The sequence below is a fragment of the Denticeps clupeoides genome, chromosome 13 (genome assembly GCF_900700375.1).
Source record: "Denticeps clupeoides chromosome 13, fDenClu1.1, whole genome shotgun sequence".
NCBI classification, from domain to species: Eukaryota; Metazoa; Chordata; class Actinopteri; order Clupeiformes; family Denticipitidae; genus Denticeps; species Denticeps clupeoides.
Window position 1 is genome coordinate 7,653,074 of NC_041719.1, and position 26,894 is coordinate 7,679,967.

Sequence of the window (26,894 nt, forward strand, 5' to 3'; positions counted from 1 at the left end):
CTTGAAAATATAGCTTTGTATCATTTGTTTTCCTTTTATGAAAACTGGAACTAATACTGCATTTTATAATAAAAAAAAAAATACGTGGATGGATGTGGGTCCGCTTGGTGTGACCCAGCAGATGCGCGATGTGAGGGAACCCATAGCTGTGTGACAGCCTCAACCGTCATTCTAAATGAGGAAATTCAATTCACGGTTATCATCACACATTTGCTAACGATACACACCAGTTCATTCGATGATATAACCTTCCTGCATGCGGGGTTTGGTAGCAGCATACAAGGCATATTATAAGTGCTACAGTGGTGCATACATTTTTTTTTATCATTTTAAATTGTCCACAATGAGGAATTAGGTTTTTTTTCAGGAATAATTATGCAATGAAAGGGTGTGTATGTATCCTCTCCACGATACCCATGATCAAGCAGTCCTTTTCTGTTTATTTCTGTAAATCCTGAAGACGTCCTTGATTTACGCACTCCCCATGGAGTCACTATCGGCAGAAATGGTTAGACGTAGCATCAGTCAGTCTTGAAATATGAATATGGCAATGTTGTTTTGCTCTGGAACGGCGTCAAATACATTACCTGTTCAATAGATGACGTCAACAGTTCTTTTTAAGTAGTGTCACTTTATTGACTGCGAGAATTGGCATGTGTTCCTCAGGGACGGGTTTTCGCGTAATCGGTATCGGTCAGGGAAGCTCGCCTGAATCAGTGTAACTACAGGTATCCATCAATCACAGATCGGCCAGAGGCAGATGAGGCTGTGCTTAATAATAATAAAGTGAAGTGATACACAGCAGCACAGCACACGGTGCACACAGTGAAATTTGTCCCCTGCATTTAACCATCACCCTGAGTGAGCAGTGGGCAGCCATGACAGGCGCCCGGGGAGCAGTGTGTGGGGACGGTGCTTTGCTCAGTGGCACCTCAGTGGCACCTCAGTGGCACCTTGGCAGATCGGGATTCAAACCGGCAACCTTCTGATTATGGGGCCGCTTCCTTAACCGCTAGGCCACCACTGCCCCGCTTAAAAGCTGCTCTTGCTCTATTTATAGAAGCAACGAGTGGCTCCTGAGCAGGTTGTCACCGTGGGTTTCGGTGGCTGAGCTCTCAAGGCCTCGGACCAACCGCAAGTGACAGAGTTGAAGTCGCCTGTGCCGCCCCCAACGAGACGCCGGCCGGCAAACCTGATCTGTCAGGTCCAGGCCTGTGTTTTGCTGTGCGACTTTTAAAAAGGCTTTCTGTGGCTCTAACAAAGCAAAATCGATCCTCCGCCGCCGCCGTATTTATCACTCCTGAAAGACGTATCGACAGAGAAGGGGCTCCAGACCAGGGAACTAACAGCAGCGAGGAATCGCTGGCGGCTCACAGGGCTTCCAGTTTCCCGGGATTTTTAAAATAGTCTTCACCCTCTGGCGCGCTGAAGTCGTGTATGAAGTGTAAAGTGAAGTGATTGTCACACGTGATACACAGCAGCACAGCACACGGTGCACACAGTGAAATTTGTCCTCTGCATTTAACCATCACCCTGAGTGAGCAGTGGGCAGCCATGAACGGCGCCCGGGGAGCAGTGTGTGGGGACGGTGCTTTGCTCAGTGGCACCTCGGCGGATCGGGATTTGAACCGGCAACCTTCTGATTGCGGGGCCGCTTCCTTAACCGCTAGGCCATCAGTGTCCACCCCCCTTACACCACGGACCCGTCCAGGAGAGTTGTCCTCACGGAAATATTGAAATGTCTTGTCAAATAATAATGCAGACAACGTCTCGGGAAAAGGGGGAAAAAAACCCTAATCCTACAGACCAGTGAAAATATGATGTGCCGCGTACGTGTGAGGTCTGCGGGGATTACAAGGATTTAATTCCACCTTAATCCCTTAAAGTGAATTCACTAATGACATTAGGGCGTTTTTTTTTTTTTTATCTCGGTGAAAGGGAGTTGGTGCGCCGGTCGAAGAAGCCCGCGCCGCGTGGCTGGAGGAAGGATTTGAATATGCGGCGCTTAGCGGAAAGAAATATCTATTGATTTCGGAATCTCAATTACTGGGCAACGCAATCCCTGCCTGCGAGTGCCCTTGGTAGCGCAGGATCCTGAGGGCCCTTCATTAATAACCGAGCACGGGTCGGATTTCTGATTAATTCACTCGCACGTGTTGCCAGCGTCAGAAGAGGACCCCGCCCCCCTCGCCTCCTTTCCATCCACTCATCACCAAACTCTTCCCAACTCTCCCCGCTGTGTTGGCGGGATTTATACGGCGGACGCTCCCGGCAAACGCAGAGGTGACGGTGGGGGGAGCTGGCGGGCAATGAAGCCGCGTCTATTACCGACTCCAGGCCGCCTCTGTCAACAGCTCCGGCCGCCCCCCTGCGGACACGGGGCGCGCCGCTCGCGCGATAAGGTCACTCGACTCCCCTCACCCGGTCGCCAGGTAACCGCACGGACCGCTGCTGTACGGAAATCAAAGTACGGCATTATCGCCGGCGCGACAAATAAAGGTCGCCGGGGGCCGGGCGCGTCGCGGATTTAACCGGAACCTGATTTAATTTTGCAGCTCAAGTCTGGAGGTTGACGCGTGCCGCCGCCTTGTCTTGTGTTTGTCTGCAGAATGTTGCTTCCTATGGAGTGTCATTTTTCATTTTTTATTTTTTCGGTGCTACGGATGTCTCTTTAGATTTAACTGTGGCTGCTGTTTTTTTTTTTTTTTTTTGCCCCCTCCAGGAAGCGAACAGCAAGAAAAATGGCCTTCCCAGGCCTGCTAAAGCGCTCTAATGAAAGGAGCCCCCCTCCGTCCCCTGCCTAAATCCACACACTTTACGGCCGCTTGCAGACGTGGATGGCTAGCTGCAAGTGGCCTTGATGCAACCACACTTTTCCTGCATCTGTTTTTTTTTGGTGTTTTTTTTTGTGAAACTTGCCCCCGTGTCCCGAGCAGTAAAAAGGAGATCAGCTCATGCGCACACTTTTTGTTTTTAGCACTTTTTTTGTTCCCAATTGAGAGCCATTCATTTGCTCCCAAATACTTTTCCCTGACTAATCATTTTGTGCTCTCGCCACGGTGCCATATCGGAGAAATGGGCAGGATTCGGAAGGGGGGAAAAAAAACGGTGCGGTTGGACGTACGGGCCGGTCGAGCAACACGCTGACACACTTTAAAAGAAATGTGCAAATGAGAGGCTTGCATGTGTCCCTCGGTGCATGTTCCAGCTCTCACATGTCTTCGGCTCAGCCCCATTTCATTAAAGTCGAAATCTTGCTCCCCTTTCTGCTGGCAGGCCTCCATACCCCCTCCACACACACACACACACACACACACACACACACACACACACACACACACACACACACACACACACATCCAGGCCACGTCGTGGCAGTTTGTTTTTTTCCATCTCGTACTTGCTATTTCGTTTTAGGGACATGGTATGCTGATAGATCGTTGGCAGATGAGCAGGAAGAGTTTAGTAATTGGCCAGTAATGTGGCTTTCCTGAGCTTTTGGGTTCCCCGATAGCACTCGACGCGAGCGGCTCCGCTTAGAACCCGAACGGCGAGAAGGATCATTACTAAAATAGTCTTAGCAAAACAATACGGGAAATTTGATTCAGATGCATTCTTGTTGTTGTTGTCGGGTGGTACCAGATGTAGCTGGGGGAAGGGTTCCGCCTTTGATTTTCATTGGCCGAACTGTTGCCGGGTAGGGTGGCCAATCTGCCGCTTTTTAACGTGAATCCAAATTTCGTTTTTTGGGGGCGAGAGCTGTTTTCCGACCGGCGAGCGCGGCTGAGAGGAATCCTTCCGCCCCTCATCAGGCCCCCCCACCCCCGAAGGATCTTATTGCTTTAGCAGGCAAAGTGGAGCAGGGCTTGCTTGGAACAAATTACGGAGCCATGTTGAGGCTGCTGATTCACAAGGATGGAACTGTCAGAGAAAAAAAGGCCTAATGAGGTTCTCGAATCAATAAAGCCCTTAACGACCGCACGAACTTTCTGATGAGGCAGAATGGCAGCGGCTCCTTCAGAAATGTCCTCCTCCTGCCTGCTACTCACCTGCTTTCGCGGGAGGCCGCCACGTCTGAACGTGCTCCACTTCCCCGTGCAAAGAAGAAAGAAACAATCCAATCAATGCACTTCAGAGGATTTTATTTGCAAGTATTGACGAGGCCGCAGATAGAGCCGGGATGGAATATCTTTGCTGCAGCAGGCTGAGGAAACATTCTCACTCCTTACGAGTCCAAGTCAGGGGGCTTTCCAGTTTTATACAACTGCGATTGTGTGGTCCGGAAAACTGATTTTGTGGAACTCTTTGGGAAAAATGTCCAGAAATAAAAAAACTGTAAGGTTGCAGGGTATGGTGTACCGTACCATTTTGGACGCCTACAGTGGAATACCAGGGAGAGAATGTAATGGGTATGATGACAGTGATGACACTGATGAGATGCAAATGGCTTGGAAAGCCTTTATTTGAGTGTGGAGGGTAAATCGTCTCCAAATTGGCACGCTAATAAAATTCACCTCAGGGTTCTGGTGGAAAAGTGCTGACTGAGCTCCGCTGTTTTCATGATTTTTAAGAAAACCGCCACTGCCATCGATTAAGCTGCCCTAGGTGACTAATTGTCTGGAAGCTCCCAATCACCCGGTGACTGGCACATTTTACTTTCTAATTTTTGGTGGAGAGGTGCAGGGTGGCGCTTTGTGAAAAACGGCACCTCCGGAGAACGGGAACATTTCCTGGGCTCCCGAGCCTCATGAATAATTTTTTGGTCGGTTGGAATAACAGGCGTTATTCGGGGCGTGTGCGCGTGGATTTGTCACTCGGTGGGGCCTTGAGTGAAAACGCTAATCTGATGCAGCTGGACGTGGACAGGGACGTCGTGGATGAGGACCAAGATAAGCACGTTTTGTTTTACGGCCCATAAAGCAGTGCAGACGTGTTGAAACCGAATACCGTTGAGATCCCGGCGTCCCAAGAACTGCAGCAGCACAACCGACATCCAATAAATTCGGAATACTTTCGTTTTAATGGGTCACCTGTTCTAACAAAGCGGAATGGGAGATTCTCGAGCGACTGGAGAGCGTAAATATGACCATCGGGTTCAAGACGTGTCCCACTGGAGTGCCCAGAATACCTTGCACCCCTAGTGTTGGGTGGCACCTTCAGGGCTTCTCGTGGGGGCTGAGGGCCATGTTCCTATCAAAAGGAAGGGTCACCCGTTCACATAGCCGACTGCCACTCATGAGAGGGCCAGCGTTGCCCAGGGCAACGCGACAAAGCCTGGCAGTGATGAGGTCATCGTAGGTTGGAGGGAGAGCAGCGAAACTTTTTTCCTCCCGCTCCTGTCCCTCATGAATGGCCAGAAGAGAGAAGGGGGTGGGTTCGGGATTACGGGGGGGATCTTCCTTTGGAAAACGCTCTTTTTTTTCTGCCTTTCTCTCTCTCTCGCTCGCTCTTTCTCAAATCTGATTAGCCTTTGAGCCGTGTGGGGAGAAAGGACGAGGGGAGAAGGGGATGGGGCAGCGCCCCTCGTTTGCCTGCTTTTGTACCGGGCCGAGGAGAGACCTCAATAAATCATGGCAAATTAGGCTTTTACTTTTCTCCTGTTTCTTTTCTTTTTTTTTTATTTACGCGTAAAGCTGGTGAGGACTGGAGCGATGTGAATCGCAGTGTTTACCCGTACTGACCCACATCTTCGTCTCTCGCTCTCGGGGCGGGCAAGAGGGTGGGGGGGGGACGACGAACGGAAAGAGGCAGGGTCAAACTGTGGAAGAGGCCTGGGCACAGGACGAGTTTTCCCCGTCTCCCGGTCTCCCTGTCCTCGCCAGCACGGCATCATCAGCCCCGGCCGTCGACGGGCAGATTAGCCGCATCCTGCAGCCGAGAATCTGCCCCCTCGTCAGTTTCCACTGTGGTTTGACTGGGTCTCTCCACCTCTCCCTGCAGTAAAAGTTCGTGTCACGAGGCTTGGGGCCGGCAAACTTTTCCACCCGCTGTGGAAAATCCGAGCCGGGAAGCTCTCGGGCGCTTTGTTCTTTTCACCCGGTACCCACTTTCCACGGTTTCGACGTCGCACGCTCCAGTCACATGGCAAACGGAGAAAAGAACGTGTGAAATTTTGCACGCTTGGCAGATAAAAGATGCTAGACAGCTGTGACTCAGGCCCGCTGCGGATTGATATTTTATAGGGAAGCCCATTAAACGGCCATTAAAAGACCGAATTCGCATCCTCGAATTACAGGGGGACGACAGTCGGAGCCGGAGAACGTTCTAGAAACAAATGAACGTGGGGGATTGTGTTGTCAGTAGTGCTTTTATTCTCTCCGTGCCAGGACTACAGCTGGGCTCGATGGGCGCCCGATTGCCACGGTCATTACGCGTCATGTTTTGTAGATGTATTTATTGTTAATAACCAGTACGTCTTGGCCGAATACGTGGATTTCTAATGTAATTACCCTGCTTTTGTAGGAAATTTGGTTTCATGCTACGCACACTGGAATACCTTGGAAAAAAGGGGCCAGCGAGTATACAAGCGTTCTTATGAATTCCAGACTAATCCACACGGAAAATGTGCTCAAATTGGCCTCAGTTGGACGTGCTTATTGCCGGCCCGCTTGTCAGTCATCTCAATTGGGCCTTCCGGAGTGAAATCATCTGTTCTGAGTAAAGGGTAGCTCCACCCCACAGCCCAAAATCTCAGATAATCTCACATTTAATCATAATAATAATCACATATGCTTCACGTACTGTGGCTTCAAGGTCGAAACGCGTGTCTTGAAAATGCAGAGCGCATCTTCAGAGCGCAGGCTTGTGGATGACACAGCATTTTTTAACCAAAGGCCTGTGATTTAAATGCTTGTGCAAATGATACATTTCATTGTGTTACAATCTTTGCATGGGTAATGAAACCCAGTATCCCATCAAGTTTCCCAGTACACAGTACAAGAACTGTTGCAACCCACAGAACAATTGTCCCTCAGGAGAAACAGCTTAAAAAAAAAAAAAGAGATTTAACTACTTTTGAGGTTAAAGAAATATTTAAATAAATTCAACCATATGTTTTAATAGATAATATACATATATATCTTTTTAAAGGTAAATGATTTTAACCTAATAGCTAAAACTGAGTTTTTTGACTAAATGCAATGTGTGACCAAGTCATGTTATCTGTATTTTAGATTTATTGAATGCAGAGGGGTATTTAGAATGTGACATATAAAAAATTCTACATTTTTAGAAATGTTGATCTTATTGTAGTTTAATAGAAACTATTAATATTACTTTGATTTAACCTTCCTATCGGTAGCAACCATCTGTGAGATCCTTTCCTGAATCTGTAATACTAGTGTACATATGTTAATAAATGTATCACATTTATTAAACTCACAAGTTTTTGTGAGTGTTACCATCATTAATATACAACGAAAATTGCATGGTTGAAAGAGATGACAATCTTTTTTGGACTCTTCCCCTTCTTTACTTTCCATGGCACAGAGCTAAATCAAACTCCTGTTGCCTCTGTTGCGTGGCACTCACGGAGCTGCACTTCAAGCGGGCGGCCTTCTTCACGAGAACAATGGTGGCTCTCTGAGAACTGAAGAGGTTCTGTCTAGGGAGACCCTTCCCCTTTGTCACACTGGAGACAAGCTCTGTGACCAATTAGTGTTTCATTGGCTCACGGGAAGCAAGAGGAGCCTCTGTCGTGTGTATGTGGCCTTTTAAGGGTTTTTCATGACAGGACATTCCTCCTTTTCCTTTCTGCCTGGACTCTTTGCACTCACACAAAAAAAAGAGATACACTTTCCTCACTAAGCTCATTACAGGGACAGAGAGCATTTTGTCTGTAACTCAAAAAGGGACTTCAAGTAATGACTTAAAGGACTTACCTTACATGTTTGCTCCCAATTAGCCGTGTTAAAATGCATATCATATGTCTTTTACCTACAGATAAGTGCTTTTTGTGTACATATATAGGCAGTTTTTTTTATGACCAGATTGACCCCTTTTGTGACAATTTTCCATTCCAAAAATTAAACAAGCGGTAACAGCTTAATACAATTACCATTCCTGCTGAATGATGTGGGACCATTATCTCTGTGGACCCCACTGTGCCTATTTGGTCCAATTATTGACCAAAAAATCCCCAGCTGAGGAGGTGCGGGGTGTTTAATTCCGCAGGTGCAGGTTTCTGCCAAAAAAAACATTACACATGAAATATAATAATAATAAATAAAAACCACATATATATATAAATATATAAAACCAATGACATTCAATTGTAATAAAAGACTAGCTCTGTGAAATTATCTGTTTTTTCATTGGTTCCCATTGGCGCTAATTGTTTTTTTTTTTTTTTTTTTTTTTTTTTTTCCGGTTCTCTTCATGACATCCTTGTGGAACAATGGAACAGGTAAGCATTTCTATTTCACAATAATCTTTTTAATGAAATGAAGATTTTATGTAGAGTTCATATGACAGGTACTCTCCAGTCTGTAGAAGCCATCCAGACCTCCACGCTCCTGAGATTGTTCTAAGCCGCTGAGGTTCGGCAAGCCTCGCTGCCGTCTTCTCGCTAAAAAGAGCCCCATTTCTGCCATCATTTGCGGCTCAGGAGGTGTACCATTGGGGACGGGAGCAGGGGGGCACGTTTCTCCCCGGTTGGCTTTTTTAGCCTTGACTGAGCTCAGGCGGCGTGCGGCGTTGAAATGGAGGGCAGCAGATTGGAGTGCGGCCTCTCCACTGTGACAGCGAGGGACTGGGAGTGTTTTTTTTTTTACGGAAGCTTTGGTACAAAAGGATGGAAGTGGGTCTGATTCTTTTCCCCCGGACTACCCGGGCGAGGCTCAGAGGGTGCCCTTTAATGCAAACAGAGGCTGCCTCGCCGGAAAACGCTTTGCATGCAGAGCCGACGTAGTATGGGCACAACTTTGTCGTGTCTGAATACACACACGTGTCAGATGAAGGGGCATAAAGTGCGTTTTAACTTGCGAGTGCGGGGGCGGCGTTTGGGATATTGCGTTTTTCATAACTGTTGTCATAGTGACTCTAATTTCATATTCTTATTTCGCGTCACTAAGAATCGTTTCCCTTGTGGCCGAGCGCGTGTATATTATGTTTGTGTTTTGTCTGTGTAGGCGGGTTATAACACTCATAATTACCTGTCACTGTTATATGACAAATATTAACGTGCCTGTGATGTATCTATATAATCTGTATTATATATATATATATATATATTTTTTTGGAACGGAGTTGGCCACAGGTGTGAGTTGAATGTCAGCTTCTGTGTGTGTGTGTGTGTGTAATCCGTTTGAAATTAAGTCTCTTTTCCGAACTGCATAAATCTGACTCTCCGGAGGTGGTGTAATCAAATGAAGGTCGGGGGCCAGAATTGCTTAATGCAGGAACCCTCCGTTCTTCTCTCCCTCTATCTGTGCTGTTAAATAATTGCCAGCTCTCAGCGGCATAAAGGCAAGTGCTCATATTAATGCCCAGGCAAAAAGCTCAGCCGACAGTGATATTCCGTGATTCAATTAATGTTGAAATAGTTAAGGCAGTTCACTGTGCCAGCTGCTGTAATACTGGAGGGGGGGGGGGGGGTCTTCTGTGGACTCTGCGAAAGCCCTGCACAAATACTGCTGCAAGAACCCGTACTTAAGGTCCAGAGTACAATGTAGGTAAAATATTTCAGGTTTGCTACCGGTAGGAATATTTTTTTTCCCACTCTTTGACAGTTCTTAGCACTTAAGAGCTTTACTCGAGCAAGTCGCCGTGGTAATGAATAGACCCCTCAACCCGTCTGTCATGTAGAGGCTCCATCTCCACAATCTCCGAGGAACTAATCTTTCATCTGCGTGCCCTTTCAGTCCAGGAGCTCTGACAAATATGTCCTCCCAGGGTTCAAGAAGGGGACATCGCGTCACTTTAAAGCCTGTTTAAGGGGGTGGTCCGGCTGGCCACTCCCCACCGCCGATAGCGCACCCCACAGACAGGTAATTACCCATGTCAGGCGTCTAATTTCGTCAGGCATTTCCCACAGCTACTTACCACTCAGTCAGCCAGTGGGACAAATCTGTAGAGATGGCCATCAAGATAGTTGCCCAGGTCTCCACCAACCAAAGAGATAACCAGTGACCCCCCGGCACCTCAGTGACCCCTCCAGTTTCCCGCCTGCGCTGTCGTCAGCCAGCAGAAAGCGGGCGACAGGGCTTTGTCTCCCTTCAATTGTCCAGCCTGGGGCAGGGAGGGAGCGCCGGTCACCGGTCACCAAGAGTCCTGGTCACCCGAACGAGAACGGTAGCCCAGAAGAAAACGGGCCCCTCCGTTTGGCCCCCGCTCGAGGCCATTGTTCAAGTTTCATTACCAGTGTGCAGCTGTTCTCTCCCCTCTGGCCCCAGTCTGAGCCCTAATTGTTTAACCAGTTGCCACCGATTCACCGCCCGACATGGACCCTACTGAGGCGTGAGATGCGAGATTCTTTTCCATTTATTATTTTTTTTTTGTTGAAATGCTGCGAGCGTTTCGAAATTCTCCCGTTAACTATTCTTAATGTAACGAGAGTAAAATTGCGGTAGTGGCCATTGCTTTCCTATTTTGTCAATTTACACGAAGGTAAACATTTTAATGGAAATCTATTTTAAATCTGACCTGCCGAGGGTAAAGGTAATTTTGTGCACTGATGAAAATTGTGGGGATGATTAAAAAGAGCCATGATTCGTATAACAGAGAGCGATTAACTTTAATCGGTACTTGGGCAACCTTTAAAAATAAAGAGCGTGCCGCGCTGATGTCTTTTCCAGCTCGTCATTATCAGTTTCTATTTTCTTCACCCGCTCGGGTGTTTATGTCCCGTGTACTGCAGGAATGGTTTCTGCAGCCTTTCATTGAAACCCAAGTCCTGATTGGCCGAGGCTGCATTTTAGTAATGCCGTTAACCCCTCGGGTGCCGGAGGTCCGCAGGGGCACGGCGAGCTGCTTGGCTGACTCCGGCCGGGGTCCGCAAGCCAGCCGGTGGCCTAGGGCCACGGGCCTCACCCGACCGCCGCCGCCGCCCCTCCGCCCCTCTGTCTCTGGGCAGGATTTGCATGAAATATGAATGAGCGACTGGATTAACATTCCTGGGGCATGCTCCCAGCATCCAGTGCGGTGTAATCCGGGCCGTGGCAGAGGCCTGATAAGGACTCAGAGTGGCCCACGGTCTCTGCTCGGCGGAGAGGCGTGGCAGGAGGGAAGCCCACCTGTGATTGGGCCTCCGCACCTTTCTAAGTGCACGGCACACCTATCAGATTGGCTGCTCAGTTGACAGGACAGTGTGATAGGAGCACACTCGCACGACGGCGCCACTTGACCCGCAAGGTTAGATTTCCCTCCAAAAATCGTTGGCTTAAAAGGAACCTTAAATGTGATTTGGAATTTTTTTTTTTTTTTGGAAAATTCAGACCCATACAGGCCTCAAATTACAGAATAATTCAAACATGGCACAGATGTGCTGTTTTATGTTCACTCAAATTCCAGCACGTCCACCAACAGTGTGTGCCTAGGGGGGGGAGGTGAAAAAAAATGCAGATTAAAAGCATGAAACACATTTTGTAGGTCTTCACCAGCCTCGTTTTCACACTATTGAAACCTGGCACTCTCACATGCACGTTCGTTCACTTGTAAATATTTATTGTGTTTTACAACTCGCTCATTACGGCGATCCGGTTAGATCAAAAGCGGCGCCCGTTGTCTTGGACGGAGCAGAAGTGCTGACAAATCCCCGGGGTTTGGGCACCATCATCCCGCTACAGAATGCAAATACTCCTCGGGAAAATCCTTGGCGCTCTCAAAGGGAAGTTTTATTGTTGTCCAGCCTCTTTGATTTCTCTTCCGTATCCAGCACTGACAGGCCGCCACCTCAGGGGTTATGCGAATAAAGCCGGGGTGTGCCCAAGCAGAACAAATCCCCCCACGCCTGCTGTTCCCTCCTCCAGAAAATCATTGTAGTTTAGCGAGAGTCTAGGGCTAAACCTGGCCACCACGCATCTGCACACAATGGTTGGAATAAATAATGAAGAGCCAAATAAGCACTGGCGGGGCCGATGTTGCCCGTAAACACGGGCGGTTTTACGGGCGAATGATTATTAATTAGTTGCGAATCAAGTTGTTTTTTTTGTTAGATTGTGACGAACTTGTGTGTGTGTGTGTGTGTGTTATTTTTTTGCTTTTTAAATATAAACCAGTGCAAGGTTAACACTGTATGTAGCTAAACGCTTCCATACCACGAGCCTGAAATGTAATAAAATTCCCGGCATGTGTTCTTCTCTTGCCGCGGCTGAGACCTGTGGGGATTGGGTTACTCCGGCGCGGAACATGTATAATCTTTCCACTTCCCGCGGCCCCTCCGAGTTTTTTGTTCAACGACACCCCTGCCCGCCCGGGCGGAGTTCTGCTACAAAACAGCCGCGCGGCGAGGGTCTTGGGAACGGGTTCTGCTCGATGGGCCCGGGGTCACGCGCCGCTACCGTGGACGGACTCGCATGACGCGCCAGGGAAACCACTGACCCCCATTTCAGGCCGATACCGTCCCCGCGTCGGAAAGTCGGCCACTAGGACGCGTCGATAGCGTTTGACTTGGTGGTCTGTGGGGGTGGCGGCTGCGGGGCACGGTTACAAAGCGGCACAGCATTCTTCACCCCCACCCCCCCCATCTCGAATGTTTTCTCAGGGCCGGAATACAAATTAGCTAATCTGCTCCGTCCGACCAGAATGCAAATGCCCGACACATAATCTGCCCCGGGCCGAGGCGGCGAGTGAGAGCGCTCTCATGTCCTCTCCATATCAGAGGCCGGGCCGAGAGCGCCAGCAAACATGAGCCCCGGCTTTCATGGTCCCTGGAAAATCCTGTGGGCCATCGGTAAACCGATCCGGGCCTATTTACAGATTAGCCTGTTCTTCAGCGCGTGGTTCGAAAACAGTCGAGAAACCCAAGTGCTCCTCGAAAACAAAGGAGGCAGTCAGCTGGTCTTCCTCAGCGCGGTCTTAACAGACGTACTCGTAGGTGCGTCCTGGGCCCTCCAGGCAGGCCGGGGGGGGTCCGCACAGGGCCCGATTCCGGCTAATGGCCGCGTGTTTTACGAGCGCGGATGTAACAAAACGAGGGAGACGGTCTGTTGGCGTCTGGGCTCCTCCCACTTTTCTCTCTCGTATGTCGTCTCGAGGTGTTCTAGGCATCAAGTTTCAGCCTGTGAAGTGCCACAAATCAATGGCATTGACCCATGACTTTTACTGCCCGCTGAGGAGGGATGATGGACAAGCTTTACGCAGCCTGATCTTCTCTGGAACACACGCCTAAGACAAGCTGGGCGAGCGCTTGTATGAGACACAGAAGCATGGGCGGGACAAAAATAGACCCCCAAAAAACAAGGGTTATGAACCGGTGAGGTTCAAGCGTGTATGTAGTTAGTTTGTAGTGATTTATGATCAAATTCTTTTCTTAATTTAGAGTGAGGTCCTGCACTGTATTATGTGTCAGGGATTCAACAGTATTATGATATTAGCACTATTTTCAAACTGCAGCTTAACGCAGCGCTACGCGCCAAGCGTGTTCGCTAGTGCAAAGTCGAAGGCGTCCGCGGGGTTCACATCTTGAAAGGAGGCGAACTCCCCTTTACTGTTTATTACTGTTCATTCATTATTTCTGTAATAAAATGGGAGGAGCAAGACGGTTGACACGGTCGCATGTGGAAACACCTTATACCACGCAAGCATGCCCCATATGAATATTAAAGCATTTCATATTAAAGCATTTCACTCACATTTTATTTGTATGTGACAAATAAAATGTGTTTTTTGAAAATTTGATTTTGAATATGGATATTTTGTAGCATCTTGGCCTTCTCCGCGACTACCTCTATACCTACTCCGACGTCCGTGCCCTGCTTTATGTCATTTAGCGGGGGGCTTCGTTTTTGCCGTCAGGTTTCCCGCGGTCCCGCCGAGTGAGTTATTGGTTTGTACTTGTTCCCCCCACCCCGTCCAAAGAAGAAGAAGGAAAAGAGAAGCGGCCCTCGCGCACGGAGCGGCTGAAATATGCGTGGCCTTGAGCTGTCCGCGCTCTTCAGCGCTCATGTCTGTTGGCCGGCAATGGCAGAACATCTGTGGGCTTTATGGGTCTCCCCTTTGCCTCGTGCGATGACGGCTGCCGAGGTTTTCCTGGCCGTGTGTGTGTATGCACGTGTGTCACTGAGACCCTCTTATTCGTTGCAAGCGAGTGAAGGAGGGCCATGTGGAACCTTTTGCCGTAATGAAATGTCATAGGCAATCATGGCTTCTGCCGCGCAACCCGCCCTTTCCCTTCTTCAAGAGCCTCTTTTTTTTTTTTTTTCTTTTCCATTCTTCTCCTCGTCCCCCATCGGGCAGCTGGACCGCACGTTTCTCACCGCTAAGTGAAGTTCGGTTAATGCGCTTCTTTTCACTCCCCACCTCGCACCCTCTGGCACCTTCAGAAATGACAGATGCCGGCTGTGTGTGTGGAGCTTTTTAAGAGCCCTGCGGGAGTTTGTCTTCGCGCGTCCCTGCCGTCCAGATCGGAAGACGGAGGACGGATCCCCCCCGTCCAATCCCTCGCACCTCAGCCTGTGAAGGGTTTATGGTCCAGCCTTCTATTCAGGACGGCTCCTCCATTCAGATGAAAAACGCGGCGCGGCGTGGTACGCAGGCTGGACCGTTCCACTTGTTAGACCTTCATTTATTTACCCAAACAAACAAGGGGACGGGAAGGAGGGAGGGGCCGTCGACAATGAGGACAATCCCGAGTGAACCTTGGCAACCCCCTCGTGAGTGGAACGGTTTCGGAGATGGGTGCGGAGATTTGGGGTTCGGGGCCACGGCTGCGACTGCTGCACACTGGGCCGCCGAAAAGCCATTTGTCCTCCAGATAAACTCCCCTCCCCTCTGGTCCGGCGCCACCCGCGCCCGGCGGGACAGGAGGTGAGAAAGCGGGGAGAGGGCGGGCGAATCGATCGGCCACGGCCGTGCCCCCCATCCCCCCGCCCCCCAGTGCCCGCCTCCATGGCAGATGCCTGACGACTGCTGGAGCGGAGGCGTTTATTCTGGGGAGGGGACGAAAGTGAACGTCATGTGACGGTTAGGGGACGGGGGTCAGGGGGGAGCCTCCGGGCTCCACGGGAGAGGAGCGTTTCAGCACCTCACTTCCCCGCGGTCCCGCCTTATCTCCACCCGCTTCCTCTCACTCTGTTTATCTCACATCGCCGCTTCGTCACGAATTGTTACACATTTAGAAGACAGTTTGTGGAGCGTAACGGTGTCCCAGCGCGAGCAGGGAAAGTGTCGGACCAGGTCCCTTCTCATGTCCACCCGCGTTTTCATGGGTCATCGTCCGATGCCACAAACGTGATCTCTGCTGTAGACATTCCTGGACCTGCGAATCGAGAATGTCCCCAGCGAGTCTCCGCACCTGTCGTTTCGGGAGGTGTTCGGGCCCTCGGTGCAGGACGTTGGAGTCGGGATGAGGTTTGAAGGTCCGGCCAGTGGGAGTTTCTCCGCATTTGCCGCGCCCACAGCTGGCTTTTTGTTTTTTTTGCCTTTCTTGATCGAATGTAATCGTGCGTCCGGACACAGGGCCGCTTTATACTCAGCGTAATTGTGGCCCGACAGGGAAAAGTGCGGATCGTGCAGCCAGCGCTGCTGGCACACAACGCCGTCTTTGACTGATGTATAATTGGGAAAACCTGCTCATGGTTAGAACCTTCAAGCTCGTAAAGCCCCCAACCCTCCGTGTTCCCTTTATGACCTTGTAACAAACACACACATAAATACGATCACACGTACACACGTACACACACACACACACACACACACTCCAAGCGTCCAAAATCAGCCGTGTAATTTTCCACCAACTTAGCATCCGCTTTCATGGCGACGGGGCTTCGCGAAGCCAGAGCGGCGTCTCTGACGTGGAGTTACGCGTCGTAAATCCGCCCTCCGCGGCCGGCTGGGTCTCGAGAGGGGCCACCGTGGCACGCACGCCTCCACCGGAATCCGAATCGAAACGAGTCCGCCGAGCTCGACAGATACCGAGCGGCTCTGATGGGTCTTTCGGCCGCGGCACCGGGTGGTGACAGGGGGCCCTTCTCTTCCCCCTCTTCCCATCCGTTGCCATAACACCTGTTTGCCGTCTGTGACGCCAGTGACCCCTGCCAAGCGGGGAGCAGAGGAGGCCCGGAGCCCAGCAGGTGAGAGGTCATCATTAGCTGGCGGATAATTAATTGTCAGGCACACAAAAGGTGGAGCCTCTGTTGGGACACTCCCCCTCCCTGGCCTTTGGGATCTTTGTAAATCGCGGGGACAGTCGAGGCCGAAGAGTGTTTTTTTTTTCCCGCAGGTCAGGGACCGGAGCGTGATTCATGCTAAGAAAGGGATCAGCACTTAATACATGCTATAAACTGCTATAAACAATTGCGTTATAATAACTGCGTAGTTTTGCACCTTAACCACAGGCAGGAGGCGGCGACACCTCTGTTACTTCGGGGTGAAAATCTTGAATCATGCGAGCATAGGCCAGATTGGGTTAAATTTACGGCATTTATCAGGCGCCCTCATCCAGAGCGACTTACAATCAGTAGTCACAGGGGACAGTTAAGTGTCTTGCTCCGGGACACAATGGTAGTAAGGCTGGTTCTTAGGCGAGTGTGTTTCCCACTAGGCTACTAACAGCCTTAATTGATTTGTGTTCAGTTGATTGCATAAATCCAGAAGAAGCTGAACATCAAGACACCTTTAAGAGACTGAATCAGTAATCACGTGAATCGGTAATGTACGTCACGTAATGTATTGACTGTGGAGGTTCTCGAACCAGGAACAGCTACACCACACACACACACACACACACACACACACACCAGTTGAAGTCTTGTGTCGGAAGCGCGCGTCATTTTAATAGTGCCTAATGACCGGCAGGCATATAGCGAGCCTACACATGCACACACGCACACGCGCGTTCACACACCCGGGCAGGGCAGGTGGCTGGAGACAGCGTGTCACAGCGTGCCGCTGACAAGCGCCCAGGGAGATGGGCACCTCCCCGGGCCAGATGGGGCTTTCTCCTGTGAAGCCGCAGCCCGAGCTCTCAGGGCCGCCTGGCACCGGTGTGTGTGTGTGTGTGTGTGTGTGTGTGTGTGTGTGTGTGTGTGTGTGTGTGTGGGGGGCAGGTCTGGTTCGCGAGGGTGCGGGGTCCGCGCCAGCCCCCCGATCCAGGCGGCGGAGGGAGAGGAAGGGAGGAGGCGGCTCCGACAGAAGGCCAGGCGGGCAGCGGCGTCTCGTTAGCCAGGCTCATTACCCACACCGGCGCCCGAGCCGAGGTGGCGGCGGCCACAAACAAGCCCGCCTAAATAGGGGCTCTGGGAAAGCGGCGGAGGATTAACGGGCCGGGGACGGAGCGGTCAAATTTGGCCAATTGAGGGGGCAAGCGGCTGAAGATGTGAGGTGAAGTGCAAGCTTCAAAATCCGCTCCAGATTCCGCTTCTCCAGAGGAGCGTGTCCAGTTACAATCGTCCAACGTTGCCAGATGGCTGTTTTGATTCTGACAAAAGCGCCGTTCTTCACTAACGGAGTCAGAACTAATTAAGCAGAAGCCATTTGAAAATCCGGTCTGATTGTTCCAATTTGACATTCTTCGTTTCTATCCTCTTTGAATCGGGACGTTATTTATCAAATAAAAATCCCTTTGGAAATATGCCATCTTGTGGGTTAGAGCTCTGGCGTTAGGAGAGTGTGTGTGCACGTGTGTGTGTGTGTGTGTGTGCGCACGAACAAACAGATCTCTCCCACTGTTAGATCTGCTGAAGGAGGTTGTATTGACGTTTTTTTGGAGAGCCCATGGGAAGGCGTTGCGTTGGGATCTGTAGCTCATGTTTCAGCCTCCTCTTTCATCTTCTGCTGCTGGAGAAACCCAGAGAGACCCAGCCTGGCACAAACAGGATTCAGCAAAGCAGCCTGTCGTTCTGTGTGTGTGTGTGAGTGTGTGTGTGTGTGTGCATGAGTGCCCCACGTGTGGGGTAGCTGTCTGCTCCTGTGGCTGCTACAGCGCTTAATTTTTTAAATAAGGAGCCGATTAAGGGGCAGACACCTACTGTCCCTACACTGGTCACGTAGATGTTTGGATGTAAAGGCCACATCCATCTTCGACCACACATCAAAGATAAGGTCATGAAAAGGATTGTTAAAACACCATTGTACCCACGTCAGAGTAGATATTTCCCTTAATGAGGTTTTTGGATCATTTGCCTGGACCATTTACTGCTGAGCCCGTGCTCCCCAGAAATTGAGGAATTCTCCCTTTGAACTTCATTAACTGAAGTTGAAAATGGCTAACCGAGGCGAGGCCTAACTGCGCACGATGTTTACTGCACGATTCATTTGCCCAAAATCGGGGATCTCGGTTTTGATGTGAGTCAAGGACAGTGTCCATTCTGAAGAATTGATCAATCGGCTTTTAAAACTGAGCAGGTATCATCGGGTGCATTTTATGCATTTTTCCCAGTTTCAAGGTTCATTTCCTTGTATAAAATTGATCTTTGTTCTATTAATGGGAACAATACTCTATTGTAATACATATCCACTAAGAAACTAAATCAGTAAATAGCACTGGGAAGAGTAGAATTATACATTTTATCCAAGTAGTACTGTTTGTTAAAGTAATGACTTTAAAAGTTGGGGATAAAATGCCATATTTATGAATTTCATGAATCTGATTTTGCTGATGCTGCGTTTTGTAGATTTTTCACCATCTCTCGAAATATGGTCAGCTGATAAAACGGCATCAAAATCAATTCAGATTAAACGAGATCAACTTCAGTCAGTCAGTCAAACCCCAACGTCTGATCCAACACTGATCATAAAGCTACATCGCAAACAAATTCTTATGTCCATTTTGTGTGCTTGATTTTGTTCTATTTAAAATATTGTTCTGGCAGTTGTTAGTTGTGTGATGAAATTGTGGCCGCTTTGAAATCCCGACAAGGTCCTCTGCCTGGTGAAGCGCCGCGACACGGCGGCGGCAGAGAAGTTCCGTTCTGCGGGATTAGGCGAGGCCGGCGGCGGTGTGCACGGGGTCGGGCGGGGGGTGTGTGGATGCAGGTGGCAGAGCGACTCCGCACGGACTCCGGAGCGGCAGCCGTTCTGTCGCGTGAACGTGCCGTATCAAGTATACAGCTTGCCGAAGATATGCAACCAAATCCCTCCGCTTGGAGCCGGGTGTTGATGTAAAACTGGCAATCGTTCGTCCTGGCGCCGCCCGCTGAAATATTTGTTCGGAATTGAGCGTTCCAAGGAAATCAATCTTCTGCACTGGGTTTTTAAGAATTAATTTCTGCCAGTATATTCTACACCTCAGTTTATTTTATTAACTCCTGATTCCAGGGCGTGCAAACACCAGCGCATAGCGCATGAAACATTTATTTAACACCGTCCCGGAGATCAGGAATATCCACTTTCCCCTTTTCCAAACACGGCTCGGCGAATGTAATTAATTGTGTGTTTTATCGTACGTCTTGTGTCCACAGGAAGCCGTCGGAAAAAACAACACACGCAACCAACACTTGACACACACACACAAAAAAAAAAAAAAAACGTCTCTTCTGGGAGCCGACGTGCTGCCAAAAGTGGCGAGTCAGCAAATCCTGCCGGTAGGAAGCGGCGTGTCCGCGCAAATCATTGTCTGGCGTTCTGTGCAAAGGCGCCAGTTTATGTAGAAGCGTACGTGGAAAGCGCTCCTCCGCTCCGCCTTCACCTCGAGCGCTCGCATCATGAGCGACGCGGGTGTGTATCATTCGGCTTTGTTTTTTCGGCGCGTGCACCCTGGAGACGGGCCCGACCCCAAGGAACCGTAGACGCCACTAATTACCGCAATGCATCAGTTTCTGTCGGTGCAGCGCGGCCCTGTCAGTTGTAGTATCAGAAAGAAATGAGGAGCGTGACGGGGCGGCTGGGAAAAGGAAGGAGTCCTGGGAATCCGAAGGATGCATGCCGCTCATTAGCCGCACTAATGTCACGGCTATTTGCCGTAGGTCTTCAGCATTGTTGGAGATTAAAACTATTTACTTAATTGAACCCTGAATTTCGCTCGAAATTATCAGCAACGGGCGCTGTTCTTAAATATGGGCTAAACATAGGGGACACCAGATCAGCATGTCCACCATGATGTTGATGGAAAAAAGCACCAGTGGATCAGCATGAAGGTAAAACCGTGGCTTTAAAACCATGGCTTTATTCCATGATGCGTCCCCCCGATGTTGTCCTGGGCTCCACCCGGGTCGACCTCTGTACAAGGAAGGCTGTGGCGTGGGATGCCAGCAGGGGGGCTGTGGAGCAGGGCCACCTCAGACACCCCTAGGCTGCACTAATTGGCCACGGGTGACTAGTTGTGTCAGACTAGCTGTGATTCGGGGGCTCAGCGGAGTGGGCGGGACTGAAACCCTCTCTGCCGTTTAAACTCAACGGGAGCGGCAAAACCGGGAGCCTGAGCATGAACTTATTTTCACTCAAGTCCACACAGACACGTATGCACAAAATAACATACATTTTCCCATGACTTCAGCCCATACGCCAGACGAAGAAGGAAGCCTGGCTTCTTTTATCATCACTCTTATTGGTTAATCACTCCCCACTCCTGTACATTTGGCTTTTTACATGGAGGTTCCTTGGATGTGCTTAAGAATGGCTGCGGCCCCAGGAATATTAAACAGTCCACGGTTTGATTTTGTCAGACCACAGGGAATCCGAATGAAATATGCATTAAAAAGACGTGTGGCTGCTATTAGGAAATTGAATTGAAAATTGCAACCCCAATCTCCAATATGTACTGAAAGAGGCACGAAAAAAATGTCGGTGATTGTTGGCCTGGTCTACCTCAGTTTGTGCCGAGAGTTGCCATGGAAGCGGAGGGCTTGAGATCTGGGGGCGCGGCGACTCCTGGAGTTTGTACTGCAGTAACTGTGGACGACGGTTGGATGCACTGGACAGACCACTTAGATATTTGCTAAAAAGACATTTGTTGAGTGGATTTGGGATTTTCTTATTTATTCTCCGCCCCCCAGTCATGTTCTTCTGAATAACAAAAAGAAACTGTCACGCCTCCAGGGGGATCCCGGAAAAAGTGACCCGAAAGTAGAGGAGGCTGGGGCCAACAAGGGTTATAAAGGCCGGCCGCCATCTTGACCCCAACGCCCGCTCGTCACTCGTAGTTTATTTCCAAGTGTTGCTGCTCGCGTGTTTGCTGAACCTCTTTTCGCCTGTCATCAACCTTCTCTTCGGAATGCCGCTGCCTGGGTTTCCTTGTGTATGACCCCCCCCTCCTCGATTCCGACCAACCCTCCTTAACGTCCCCCTTTGCCTAACCTGGACTCTGATCACTCCTGCCGACTGCCTGCTGTTGATGACCCTACTGAACCCCCGCGACGTACGTACCAGCATCTCTCGCCTCCGAGCATGTCGCGCCCTCTCAAGCGTGCGGAGCGGACTTCCCCAGCGCACCCCATCAAACGCTACTGCCCCATCCGTGTCTCCCAGCCTCCTGCTCCTCCTCCATCGAAGACTGTACTTATGTCTGCTTCTGTGCCCAACACAAACTTCAAGCATAAAGCACACTCTAATCAAAGCGTGTAGTATTCGCCCACGAAGCTTAATAAAGTCACGTGTTTTTCCCCAAGTTTCGAATCCCGACTCGGTCGGAGCTCAGAGGCAGCAGCGGTTGGTTGGCACGGCCTACTGGGAGGCTTTTTACGGCGGAGAGCAGTGGCACTAATCTAACCTGACTGGGATTAATGGCTGGTGACTGGAACATGTGGTGTCTCTGAGCCGAGAAGCAGCAGGCGGAGTCCGAGTCCGGGACGACGGCCCTCGAGACGGGGCCCGAGGGCTACACTCCCCGTACCTCCGTCAGGATCTCCAGCAGGTCCGCCCGGTCAGAGCTTGCCCCCTCATCCATGCCCCTTGCCTTCTCTCGGCCAGCCCGGCGACTCATCTCTGATTGATCCAGACACAAGGTGACCCACACTGCCACTCAAAAAGCTCCCGCAAGGTGCTACCTGTCACTGCTTCCCTGGGAATCGCTCCTTTCTCAGAACTGATGCTGATGTGGGCCAACGATGCCGCTTACTCAAACCTTCCTGCTCCTGCCCCTTTCATGGAAGTGATTCAATTAGTACCCAGCATGGAAAGACTTCAGGCTTTTAATAACTCCAGTGAATGGTATGGAACATATCAAGCTCATTTATGGGTTTCCAGTAGCCCAGAACGATGATCAAACTCATCCATTTGATGTATCAGAGTAATTCAGGGTCATCCCAAATGCGCCTCACCCTGCTACATTACGTTAAAATAACTTTCAGATCTCAGTCGTTCTTTTTTTCTTCTACTTCTTTTTCCTTTCAGAGTAAGCGCGCACTTAATAAAACATGGTGCTCAGAAACAGTGAATGGGCAGAGGAAATGTTCTTCATTGGGTATTTTTATACTCCACACTGACGTTGAGATGGAAAAAAGGCTATTTGGAGTGGGGTTGAGTCAATAATTTAGAATTAAATGCAAGGAAAAACAAGGGAGTGAAAAATTAAGGAGCAAATAGTGCAGCACCATTAAAGTAACATGCATTTCATTGGAAGAGGCCTATAAACCTTACCTGGTTTTTAAGAACTTTGAAATTTTCACCACTGAAGTGCACCATTTTGTGGGTTTATTTATTTTAAATGAATCATTTTGATGCCTTTAAATAAACCTTGAAATAATTATTCGATAAATAACATGCTGATTACACACACATTATATGTTGTGCTCTAATTTCCACTGTTTCCATGAATACATTATTCTATTAAATTAATAAAAAGAATTAGGAGCATTTTCTTTTTTCACTATGATGAAAAACTATAAGACAGAAAAGTTTTGGAAAATATCATGATGGCTTTTTAAGCCATATCATCCAACCTTAACAGGAGATTGGGTAGTGTGGATGGTGGTGATGGACGGGTTGACACGGCTCGGTCCCGTCACACTGGCTCCACTCGCTCATCCCGTTCCCCTTCCTGTGTGTCTGCCACCTTCCTCCTGACAGCTACACCTGCTCACCTTGATAGGGGGAGAAACACCACTGGCCTGTCAGCCGCCCCCCAGCCCTGCCAGCCCCTCTGATAGATGAGCCACTCTTGGCTGCCCAAGGCCCCAGTACCATGGGTTGGCCGCCACGGTTCCATGGTACCCGCTCCATCAATCCATCTTGATATATAATTTTTTTTATTTTATTAAATTATTTATTTATTATTTATGAGAGTGTGTGTCTGTGTGCACTTGGCCTGGTCCAATACACAGCCACATGTGGCCCTCTCCCCAGGCAATGCTGGCAGCTCCTCCCTCCCCTCCTGTCTCCTGTCCTCCCCGGAGCTGTCAGTCCGTCACGTCTGTCGCCCACATCAGTCAGCGGCGCTCTCTCTCCCCTTCCAGCGCCCACCGGCTCAGCTGCGCCTCGCGCTCCTCCGCACACGAGTGGCGCCAGCTCTCCCGTGCCGCGAGGACTAGGTGTGCTGGTGCTAAACGGCGACTGATCCAATCCCCTCCTGGCCCCCCTGCCTCCCCTCGCACCTCCAGACGACTTCTCCCCAACATTTACAACCAGCGGCACAACTTCCCTGACCTGCCGCTTGCTTCCAGATGAGCGTTGTGTTCTCAGCATGTTCCCACTGACAGATATGTATATTTGAACAGCAGCCTTGGGCATACGTGTTCCCTCTCCCCCCCGCACTATTGATTCGTCCGGGGTGGTCAGAGGGGTTTGGTCAGGCGTGGGGTTAGGTGATGCTTGTCAGCAGATCGGGGCGCTGATTGATATTTGGAGGGGGGAAAAAAGCTCTTGAGATGGCCTGTGTGGGCTGTTCTTCTTTATTAGAACATGGCAGGTGGTTCATGTTACCCACTTGAGAGAACCTCATGTGCATTTGCTGGCACCCTGGTTGACCCAGGAATGGCCACCCTGCTAAACTGCATGCGCCTGGACATCTGGGTAGGTTTAAATGGTGCCACTTAATGCACAGAGAAGAAGAAAAATGTCCAGAAATGACCCTAATGTGGTCATTTATCATCTCAGCCGAGCAGTTAAAGCCTGGATGGGATTTTCCTCGGAAATCATCCAAGGACCATCTTTCTTGTTTGAGCTAGAAAGGGTATAAAAAAAAAACAACGAATGAGAAAGAAGTCACAGTATCTTCCTCATTGCCTACACAATGCTTAACGTGCCGGGCGCCTGGGACCAACTTTGATGTGGAAATAAGTTTTTTTTTTTGGGCGGGGTGGGTGTTTACATAACACAGAGAGAAAGACGCCACCGCTGTCCCTGGCAAGAGAGACCCGATAGAATTTCACCGTCTGATCCACGCTTAGCCACCGGCACTTGCGGCCCTACGAGCACATTAGGGGCCGTTCGCACACTGAGCAGAGACACAAAGCACTGGGTGCTGGGTGGACAGGAAGTAGCGAGGGAGCCTCAGGGAATCTCAATAAGCTGCAAGAACTTAATTACATATGTAGTGTGACCATCATTACACAGATTCCAAAATGTAAAATTAACTGTTATCTGGGAAGGAAGTGGCAAAGGCCACACCATCATCTTCAGGGAGCACCTTCCTTCAACTCCGTGATGAACTCGCGCAGAAATGTGGCATCGCGGCCGCTTCTCATGTCTGCGCATGAAGGCTCGATTCCTGAAGAGAAGGTGCAGGCCAAACGTACTGAATTATTAACTTTTCGCAAGGCGGAACAAACCAGTTCCAGGGGAGGGTCCCAGTTGAGAGGAGGGCTCTCGGCCGGCAGTGAGATCTGGACGCCCGCCACGTTGACGCCCTCTCGACAGAATCTGGGAGCGTCAGCTTCATACCTGAATGGGAAGAGACAGAGAGAGAGAGAGAGAGAGAGAGAGTACGGGGACAAGTCAAGTTAGATAAATGAGAGGCGATGGCAGCTTCACAGCATCATCGGCCTGACCGTGCGGGTGGGGGGGGGGGAGCGGCGCGCATCATAATCACAGGCGTACTGCTAAATGGAGCCGGGTCAATGCGATCCAGTTCGAATGAAATTACCCCGTTTCCTCGGAGAAGCGAGTCCTGGCGGACCGCCGGTTCGGTGGACGCGGCCCGTCCGCCACGCCAGAGCTGTGCCTCGGAGTTAATTGGAGTGATAAACGGCGCGCCATCTGCCACGCGAGAGCTCATCTGACTGAAACCCCACACGCCGGGCGCGCTGATCCGCGCTAATTCCGCCGGAGATATTATTAGCCGATGGCTGGACGGGGGGCTCTGGCGGGGAGGGCATGCGGCACGCCGCCCGCTTCATCCCCTGGCACCCCCCCCCCCCTCCGGAGCCGCTTCCGTGTCCCTCTGAAGAGTGGCTAGCGGCCGGCTTTCTCCGGCAAAAGGAGCTTTGACGGCCTGAGCCCACCTCTCACAGACCCGCTCCGTCCCCCCCGTCCAAATCCGGCCTGCGGCGTCAGCCGTTTGTTCGCTTCGGCCCAAACCAGTGGCCATTTTCAGCATTGTGCCGCTTTCAAGTAACACGAGAACTGTCCCTCTGCCGGCTGGACGGATTTACCGCCGCGGGGACAACAAAAGTAAATACGGTGACCTGCGTGAAGTTGGCGGGACGTGACGGCGATTTTATGTGCTATTACGTGCATTTACACACATTTTGAAAACATACAATTGACTGTCCTCGAACCGCATGGTAGCACTTGGGTCCCGTCTTGGTTCGGTGCGCGTTGTCAGCGGGCGGGCGACCCTGTTCGAATGCTGCTGTGTTGGCGGGGACCCGAGTGCGATTGCCACACCAGAGGGGGGGGGGGGGCGCGCTGCTGCCTGTAGGCGGGGAAGGGCCCCAGCAGAACAATCAGTTAGTTCCCCGTCGGACGCTCTGTGGCCCCCACCCGCGGCGGCCCTGGAAGAGGCATCGCCGAAACGCGGCTCGCTGGCGTGGCACAAACGTCAAATCGTCTTCGTTTTCACCAGCGACAGACACACGCGAGCTGGCAGGCATTACGGCCGTCCGGAGGAATCCGAGTCAGAAAGGCTCCTCTCCGTTCCAGCGGCGGTAATTTATTTGTTCTCGGCGTCTCGGCCTCCCACAATGTTTGATTTCACCAGAAAAAGAAGCTGTTTCTGGTTTCTTTCTTTCTTTCTTTCTTTTTTTTTTTTTTGGTGCGCTCAAGCTGTCGCCATGCGGTTTAGATTTCTGCTTTACAGAAATTCGCGGTGCTTTGGGGAGTGGGGACCGCGTTTTCGCCGTGTGCTGACCGGACAAGATCGCGCCTATACAAGATGTACCATAATTAATTATTGCGGCTCTCTTTTCTTTGTGGTGTATGGAAATAAACGGCGAAGTCAGCAGCGGTCAGTGACTACGCTCCACCGCGGTAATGTGTCGGCATTCAGGACCCCTGGTATATAAATAATTGAGCTTTCTGCCATTTTATTTCCCATTACCGAGACGTGGAAGATGTCGGGCTGGTTACTTCAGCGGCTGCTCGGTGGTCATTGTTCTCTAATCAGCAGGTGATGAACTGTAGGCTTCATCTCTGCAGAGCATTTACAGATGTGTGTTATTGGTGGGTCATGGAGGTCTGAAGGTGTCTCTGATGGGAGTCTGTAGGTGTGATCATGTTCCAAATGAGACAGTAATTTAGCTCCGGCGGCCAGCCCGGCCGGGGTTGTCACTAGCTGTCAGCCGGCCGAGGCACCTTGCGAAGACGAACGCGAAAGCCTCTTAATTCGGCCCAACCTCCCAACCCCGTCAGAATTACCAGCTCGTTAGACCAGCCACCGAGACCAATCAATACAGCCATTAACCAAGTGCATCAAATGAATGAAA

General features: G+C 50.4%; 1 protein-coding gene and 1 long non-coding RNA gene across 2 annotated transcripts in view; one reads left to right on the forward strand and one right to left on the reverse strand.

Moving 5' to 3' along the window:
* Nucleotides 1-26,894, forward strand: part of efna2b (ephrin-A2b) — an 85,992-nt gene that overhangs the window by 31,962 nt on the left and 27,136 nt on the right. The window lies entirely within an intron of this gene.
* LOC114802055 (uncharacterized) lies at nucleotides 24,131-25,398 on the reverse strand. Its single transcript, XR_003751683.1, has 3 exons — nucleotides 25,115-25,398; nucleotides 24,801-24,912; nucleotides 24,131-24,193 (listed from the first exon to the last, which is right to left on the reverse strand). It is a non-coding gene; the product is annotated as an uncharacterized LOC114802055 (long non-coding RNA).